We start from the raw sequence: 9,607 nt of genomic DNA on the forward strand, positions 1-9,607 counted from the left end.
CCCCCTGACAGTCCCTTTGACGAACTTTTATGTGGACGGTCTGCTGAAGCAGACTTTCCCCTCAGATTTTAATTCTGCACACATTATAGTCTTGCCAAAACCGGGAAAGGACCCGCAAAAACCAGAGTCTTACAGACCCATATCTCTGTTGAACAGTGATTTAAAGATTCTGGCGAAAGTTCTGGCGGATAGATTAGCACTGCTGTTGCCGCAATTAATCACGGAACAGCAGGTGGGTTTTGTTAAAGGCCGTTTGGCTACCGGTCACATTGTGAAACTATTATCAGCGATGAAGCTATGCCAGCAACATCAGGTGCCTGCGTTGGCTATTGGGTTTGACAGTGAAAAGGCATTCGACAGGGTAGCCTGGCAATACATGTTCTCCGTTCTGGATCGCTATGGTATAACGGGGAATTTTGTGTCTTATATAGAGCTCTTATATCACCATCCCCAATCCCGTATTATGACCAATGGATCGCTGTCAGCCAAAGTGCCCATCCAGAGGGGTGTGCGTCAAGGATGCCCCTTGTCCCCCCTTCTATATATTCTCACAATAGACCCCTTATTACGTAAAATAATGCTGCACCCTGACATCCATGGCTTCAACAAATTTGGACAGTCTTTCAAAGTGGCAGCATTCGCTGACGATGTCCTGGTGTTTTTGACCCACCCGCACCGTTCTTTGTTCTATCTGTTACAAATGCAGGAACATTTTGGGTTATTTGCAGGCCTCAAGATTAACAGAGACAAGTCGGAGGCACTGGATGTGGGGCGCAATCTAAGGGAGAGCTGGGCGGGGGAGTTCTCGCTAAAATGGGCATCTGACACCCTTAAATTTTTAGGGATTATTATACCCAATCAGTTGGACTCTATCTATCAGCTTAACGTTCACCCCAAGCTGACTTCCACGATAGATACCCTGACTAAATGGAAGACTTTACCTTTATCATTACGGGGAAGGGTACACCTTTATCAAATGATGATAGTGCCAAAATGGCTTTACACACTGCAAATGCTACCAATCTGCCTCTCCACTTCAGATTTGAATATACTGACCCATGCCCTTCGAAATTTCTTGTGGCGGGGCAAGAAAGCTCGCATACCTCTAAAGATGCTATATCTCCCCCAGCAGCAGGGGGGAGTGGGATGTCCTAACTTAAAAACTTACAACTTAGGCTGTAACCGCCGCTTTGTAAAAGATTGGATCTTCGGTTCTTCCTATTACCTACCCAACTCCGTACTACAGCTCTGGTATGAGGTCCCTTCTCTAAACTCTTTGCTTCACGCAAGGTCCTCAGACATCCCGCCCCACCTCAAAACTCATCTACTAGTGAACACGTGCCGAGCAGCTTGGGCAAGTCTCTACAAAATGTTTCACCAGACACCTGGGATCACACCCTTTTTACAAATACAGAATAATGGGTATTTTTTACCTGCAGTTGGGGAAACGCCCTTTAAGCGATGGTGTACGGAGGGCCTCAAATTCCTCTTCCAGCTGTCCGACCCGCTCACTGGGATCCTATATAGCTTTGCTGATCTCCAAAAACAATTTCGTATTCCCCACACTGATTTCTATGCTTTCTTACAAATCCGTCATTTTATGCAGTCCTGTGCAGGGCAATGGAATAATACTCAATGTACCACTGCATTACAACACCTTCTCCATACAGGGCCGCGTAAGCCCCCTAAGATCTCGGCTTTTTATAAAGAATTGGTTCAACCAAGGGAGAAGGGTCACTTACAAGGTCCACTTGGAGCGAGCTGGATATAACTTATGATGATTTTTTGAAATGTTTTGCAACCATTCCCGACGTCTCCATTAATGAAGATATGAGGGAGACTCAATATAAATTTTTATGGCAGGGGTTTATCCCTCCTACTCAAGCATTTAAGGCTCAAATCTGTGATTCCCCTATATGCAAAAAATGTGGACTTTCCCCAGGCACTTTCACACATGTTTTTTGGACCTGCCCGAATATCCAATCTTTGTGGCATGAGATCAGTTTATTCTGTGCATGTCTTTGGCACTGCCAGTTTCCACAGACACCTGAATTTTGGTTGTTTGGGGTTATGCAACGGGATCTTCTGCCTGGTCCCCGCAGAGCCTTATTGAAAGCATTTCTGCTTAAGGCGGCTCTCATAGGCAAGAAAGTGATACTCACTAAATGGTTGGACACTGCTGCCCCAACCTGGGATATGTGGTTTAAATTATTTCTCAGACTCTTTACTCACGAAATGTATATTTGTAATCACCAGTCCTCTTCTCACACCTCGGACACTGCACAACTCTGGGCACCCTTTCTTAAGTACTTATACGCCCTCACACATCTCAAAGACCTATCAGATACAACTACAAAGGTTCCTTATATGCTCCCCCGATCAAAACTTCACTAACAAAACGAGCACTCTCCACAGCCGGGTCCACCCTCTGGAACTCATTACCGCCGGATCTACGCCAAGAAACATGTCATATAACTTTTAAGAAAAACCTAAAAACGTGGCTCTTCCGGCAAGCCTTTCCGGAATCGCAGGAACACTCCGACACGGGTCAAAGAGCAAAATAGTACACTATAATTCCAGGACCGCCCATATCCCCTCAAGGACCGATTACGCCTTATCTGGACAGCCCACTTGTTTTGAAAGATTCCCTGATTGATGCATTAGTTCTTTAGCTCATGCATTACTCATGTTTAGGCCCATCATCATTGTTCACTGTTACCTGTATATCCTAATTTAGCACACCATCTATTTTTAGCTATTTTCTACATGTATTCATGTTATTTGACGAGTTATTGTTGTCTATTTAATATTTTAATATTTATATTCTTATGTTCAGAAACTCTGTTTATTGTAACGCCTTAACCGCGACAGTTTTGTTCTATGGAAACCGACCTGATTTGATATTTGTATCGAGAATGTCGGTATATAAAAATCCTAAATAAATAAATAAATAAATACTTACAACCCAAACCTGTGTAAAGTGGCGGGCTAAACGGGGTGCCCTATGCGGGTCACCACTGCTCACCCGTAGGATCGTGGCGACCATACACCCAAGCGGGGGGGGGGTTGTGGGGGGGATTAGGAGAAGAAGGTAGGGCTGAGGGATGGAGGGGGGGGGTGAGAGGGGTTGGGGCTCAGTTAGCATTGGGAATGCTTGTTTGATGAGTATTGCACTACCAATCAGGGGTATGATTGGGGGATCGGCTCCACTGTTACTTTTTGGAAACTGCACGTAATACTGTACCTGAAGTTTTACCGTGTACGTTTGTGGTATTTAGTTTCGGGTTCTCTTACTGTTGATTAATGATGTATGGTAAAGTATGCTCTGTACTCATTATCAGTTGATGTATGTTAATGGTCCCATCCATGGGAATATGTGAAAAACCCAATAAATAGAGTTATAAAAAAAAAAAAAAAAAGAAGCGGGTTAGAAGCAGGGTAACCGCGGCCGCGCTTTTCTGTATCGGCCTGTTAGTAATCACTATAAAGAACCTCCAACTAGCCACTAAAAACACCTACCTACCTCCTCTTTCCAAACTCCTGAAACACCCTCAAAGAGGCAGCTGCAGGAAGCCAGGATATATAAACTGAAAAAAATAACACACCACACACTAATTTACACTAGCCGCATAAAATGACACGCCATGCACTGACGCAATGCGCCACCCAGTGATGCAACACCGCATGTGGTATTCACCTATGCAATGCGGCAGGCTGCAAATTAGCTTAACCACGCCCTTTTTTTAATCACGAGTGCTATTTTTGCTATATTTATAGCGATTTGATGAATCTAGGTCTGGGTCTGTTTTAACTGTTCCCTACTAGCTAAAGCTAGAGGGAGAAGATAATTTTCGAACACTCCGAGCAGAGGAAATTATGGACACTAATCCAGAAGTGCCACATAGGAGAAAGAAGTGCAACATGGACAAGGACAATGCTGTCTTTCTGGTTCTGATCTTCCTTATTCTTTTTATGATTTATTGGCATGGATGCTATTTTTTAAACTTCAGTAAAGATTTTTGTTGAACACCATCTTTTGTGTCCTGTGGCCTTTGGGTAGTCCATCTCCGAGTGTAATCATCAATGTATGGGGATCCCTGCATCCAAGTGGATCAGAGAGAGAGAGAGAGTGAGAGAATGTGGGCATCCCAAAAAAAAACCCCTTGCACCAGGAGCCCAGGAGGATTTCCTCCCTCCCCCCGCTGGATGAACCCTGGCACTCCAAGGGGTTGTACCAGTCCGGAAAGCGATAGGCAGCATTGGGAGAGGTGTGACCCCCTTCATGTGTTTATCTACTAGATAAATGAGGCTTGACCGACGTGCCGCAAATGCGCAGTAGAGAGCAGCTCTACTGGGCATGTGCGGGCGAGCACGTCGGTCAGAGCAGAGCGTCAGCTCTTTGAAAACATGGCGGTGGCGAGGAGCAGTAGAGGCCGCGAGCAGTAGCAGTGGCGGCGAGGAGCAGTAGAGGCAGCTAGCAGTAGCGGCGTCGGCGAGGAGCAGTGAACCCAGTGGTGAAGGAGGGAGGAAGAGTGAGGGGAGAGAACGGAGGTAGGAGGTGAGAGTGAGGGGAGGGAGGTAGGAGGTGAGAGTGAGGGGAGGGAGGGGAGGTAGGAGGTGAGAGTGAGGGGAGGGAGATAGGAGATGAGAGTGAGGGGAGGGAGGGGAGGTAGGAGGGGAGAGTGAGGGGAGGAGGTAGGAGATGAGAGTGAGGGCACGGGAGGGGAGGTAGTAGGTGGAGGTTGAGTGTGGATGGATGGGAGGTGAGGGGTGAGGAGAGGGAGGGACGAGGGTAGGGAGGGGAGGTAGGAGGGCGCGAGTGAGGGCCGGTGCGGGTGCGAGTGCAGGGGGGGCGGGCGGGTGCGCGTGGTTGGGACGGCCGGGTGAGTGCGCGTGAGGGGAGGTCAGCGGGGGAGAATGAGAGACAGAGGGATGTGAGTATAGTGGAAAGGGTAGAAGTTGTGGAGCAGAGAAAAAGAGGGGAGTGGGGGAGGGCTGAGGTAGAGGGACAGGGGTTGTGATGAGCTGAGAGGGGATTGGAGGGGATGAGAGTGAGGGTGGGGAGTGACTGATGAGGGGAGGGAGGTGAGAGTAAGGGGAGAGAGGCAGTGGGAGACAGAGGGTGAGTAAGACTGAGGGGAGGGGGGAATGAGGGAGAAAAAGCATAGAAGGGTGCTGTGTTCGAAAATGGACTGAAAAAAAAAATTAATGTAGCCCGTTCTTACGGGCTTAACAGCTAGTATATATATATAAATGAGGGTAATTTTATAACAGCCCACATAGGAATGAAATTTAATGCAGACTTCAGCCCAAATTTTCAAAGTGGACTTATGCGTGTAAGTCCACTTTGAAAATTAGCAGGTGTGTGTGTGCGTAATCCAGCATGGCATACTGATTGCCTGTTTGGGAGCAAGTGTAAATGTGAAAGTGTTCCTTTACATGCATACTTTCAAAAATAAAAAATGTATGTGTAAATGGTTTCCCCACCCGCAATTCTGAACCCCAGAATGCTCTTTGAAGTACCCATAAAATTACCTGCAAAATGACTTTTGTTCATATTTTTACACATACAATTCCTCCAGGCAATTTTTAAAAGCTGATTTACATGCATAAAACTCAGTTTTATGTGCATAAATGCTTTTGAAAATCATATATCTATATGTCTCTCTATATATTTTTTATCCAGCAGTTTCCTCCTGCTCTTTGGGCCTCCAGCTCATTCTGAATCAGGGCTGGGATCAATCTCCATTTGCAACTATGCAGGGATATTTCCCCTACAACATACATAGTCTTGTCATTGCAGTGACAGTCAGTGGCCAGCATTTTGAAGCTCATGTTTTGTAGCAGTTTAGATAATGAGATGTTCTAGCTCTTAAGCTGAGCTTAATTAGGCACACTTTAAGTTTTACCTATAATTAAAGGCTTCTTATCTGCGGGAACTCTGGTTTGCTGTGATTCCAAGGCTGCGGCAGTCGCCACAAAACCTGGCTCTTGCCAGAGAATGTGCTGTTCTCTGCAAAATAACAGGAAGCAGAAGGGGTTTTAACCCTAAAGGGTCAATTTTAAGAGGCGTGCGGGTACATGTGCACACGGTTCCCGGCGCACGCACATGGATGCGTCAATTTTAGAACATGCGCGCGTTGGCGTGTACATCTTATAAAACACGTTTCCCGTGCATACATGTGCACTGGATTTTAATGTGCATGTGTACGGGCGGGTGGCCTCCTCCGTGTGCAAAGAGGGGATTTTTAAAATTACGCGCGGTGACACGATTGGGCTTCTTCCCAGTTCTCTACCCCCCTACCTAACCTTCCTCCCGTTTCCCCTTTCCACCCCGACCTCTAAATCTAGCCTAGCTAGCCCCAATTTTTTTGTTTTTGTGTTTACTGCTCCTCTGGAGCAGAAGTATCTTCCACGCACTGGCCAGCTGCCAGCAGGCGCTTCCCCGGGACAAGGCCTAAAGACCGCTGTCCTGGCTGGCCCTGGCCCCGCCCCCCCCAGCTCGCCCCTTTTACTTGGCCCGGCACGTCAGCGCATATCGGGGGTCACGCATGTGGCCGGCACCTCTAGAAAATACGTGCAGTGCACGCAGGGCCCAGCCACGCGCATAACCCCTGGTATTTATGCGCGCGGGCCTTTCAAAATCAGGGTTTTAATGTTTTGTTTCAATTCATTTTAAAAATGAAACAAAACACAAATCATTGAAATGTATTAGAATTGTGTAAAAAATAAAAAATCAAGCTGCCAAATTGCCACAAAAAAAATCCTCTCTGGGTCTCTCCTGATCCTATGCCCCTCAAACCTTCTTACCATATATTTTTTATTTTTTTTCACGGGGTGCAAAAGCGATCTCCTGCCAGTGGTAGGCTTAGAATAGACTAACAATGGTATTGGCCTCAATTTGCTGGCGCCATTTCTAAGCCTATCACCAGCAGGGCAGAAGTGACTGGAGATCGCTTCTGCCCTGTGAAAAATAAATAAAAAATATGGTATGATGGTTTGGAGGGGGTGGGTAAGATTGAAAGGGAGATCTGGGAGGGTAATTTTTTTTCTCAATGGGCCCCTATGTTTTTTAGTTGTTTTTTTTGGGGAAGGGTTGGTTTTCTTTTAGTTTTTTGCTTTGCTTTCAAAATTTCCATTGTTTCATTTTTTTTCACTATAAATAAATGAAAAGAAACACAATGAAAAACAAAATGAAATGAAGAAAGTGTCTGGGGATGCTCTGAGAAACCCACAAACCTCGCCAAAGCCAGCTCTACTCAGGGGTCAGCTTCAGGAGGAGGGAGCTGGGTTGGAAACACAAGGCCTACATCCCTTTTCCTCTCCTCCCCTTGATCCTAGATCCTCCTTCTTTCTGCCCCACCCCCCCTTTTCCTGCCAACCAACCCTCCCTCCCATTCCTGGCCAGCAGGAGGAGAGCACACATCATACCTGCATCAGTTTCCTCTACTGCCTGGAGCTAGTCTTGTGGCATGACCTGTGTGGGGCCCTGTGGATCTCATGTAACCTTCCAGCATCCAGGCACTTTACACCACATGTCTGGCCACAGGTGACAGAGTGGCTCATGCAGAATGAATCATTGCTCTTCCTGCTGGCCAGAGGGGGAGAGGGAGGATTTTGAGTTGATGAAGACTAAGGATAGAGTGGAACAAGAAGGGAGAGCAAATATGGCAAAACAGGGGGACAAGATATTTTTTTTAGATATGTTAATGATAGAAGGAAATGCAAAAGTGGAATTGTGAGACTCAAAGGTGAAGAGGAGGAATATGTAGAGGCTGATGAGGAAAAAAACCAAAATGGCTTAAAAAATATTTCTGTTCATTGTTCACTATGGAAGGCCCTGGAGCAGGACCACATAAAACAAACACAAATAAGACTAGAAGTGAGGCCATAATCAATCGATTTTCAGAACAGTGTGTTCCTGAGGAGCTAACTAAACTTAATGTAGATAAGGCAATAGGGCTGGATGGGATACATCTGAGGGTACTAAGGGCACTTAGAGAAGTCCTGGCTGACCTTTTCTAAGGGCACTTAGAGAAGTGCCGCTGGCTGACCTTTTCAATGCTTCTTTACACTCTGGACTCTGGACTGAAAAAGGGCGGATGTGGTTCCTATTCATAAAAGTGGAAGTAAGGAGGAGGCTGGGAACTACAGGCCAGTTAGTCTGATCTCTGTGGTGAGAAAACTAATGGAATCACTGCTAAAACAGAGGGCAGTGCAATTTTTGGAATCCAATGGATTGCAAGATCCGAGGCAGCATGGTTTTACCAGAGGAAAATCTTATTAGATGAATCTGATCAATTTCTTTGATTGAGTGACCAGAGAGTTAGATCAAAGGAGAGCACTAGATGTAGTATACATGGATTTCAGCAAGGCCTCTGACATGGTTCCATACAGAAGACTTACAAATAAATTATGCACTCTTGGTATGGATCCTGGAGTGACTGACTGGGTTAGAAACTGGCTGAGAGGGAAGTGACAAAGAGTAGTGGTAAATGGAGTTTTCTCTGAGGAGGAGGTTGTTACTTGTGGTGTGCTTCAGGGATCGGTCCTTGGACTGGTTCTTTTCAACATTTTTGTGAGCGACATGACAAAAGGATTGTCAGGAAAGGTTTGTCTTTTTGCCGATGATGCCAAAATCTGTAATAGGGTGGACAGTCAGGAAGGGGTGGAAAACATGAGGAGGGATCTAGCGAAGCTCGAGGAATGCTCTAAGGTCTGGCAGCTAAGATTTAATACTAAAGAATGTAGAGTAATGCATTTAAGATGCAAAAACCCAAGGGAAAGGTACAGTATTGGAGGTGAAATTCTTCTAAGCACAAAGGAAGAGCGGGATCTGGGGGTAATGTATCTGATGATCTTAATGTGGATAAAGTGATGATAAAAGCCAGGAAGATACTTGGCTGCATAGGGAGAGGAACAGTCAACAGAAAAAGGGAGGTGATATTGCCCCTGTATAGGTCCCTAGTGAGACATTTATTTTATTTTATTTGCTTTTATATATCGATATTCAGCAAGGCCATCACGTCAGTTTACATATAACAATTTCAACTAAAAAATGGATACAATGTAATAAATATAACAAATGAGGGGAAAAATGGGATATGTATTACAAAATATAATTATCAAATATGTTAAAAATCAATGAAAGATTGGGGGTTGAGAAGAGGGAGAAACAAGAGAGGGATGGGAAAGAGTGTAGTGATTGATAACATAGAAGGAAGGGGGATGGTAAAAAGGGGAGTAAAGGGGAAGGTATAATTGAAAGTGATAGAGGGGTTATTGATCTTAAGACATTGTAAATGCTTTATTGAAAAGCCAAGTTTTTAATTTTTTCTTGAAAGTTTTAGTAGCTTCTTCAAGTCTTATTTCTGTGGGTAACATATTCCATAAAGCTGGTCCTGCAAAGGAAAAAGCACGTTCTCTTGTATATTGATGGTGTATCATTCTTGGTGAAGAAGTTAAGAGAAGCCCAGTATTTGTTGAACGTAGGTTTCTGAGAGAGTCTTTAAAAAGAAGTTTGTCTTTCATCCATTCAGTTTATTATTATAGAGAGCTTTGTGGATTAGAGTTAGGGTTTTATATATTATCCTGTGAGAGACTGGTA

This window comes from Rhinatrema bivittatum, chromosome 4 (assembly GCF_901001135.1).
Source record: "Rhinatrema bivittatum chromosome 4, aRhiBiv1.1, whole genome shotgun sequence".
Taxonomy (NCBI): Eukaryota; Metazoa; Chordata; class Amphibia; order Gymnophiona; family Rhinatrematidae; genus Rhinatrema; species Rhinatrema bivittatum.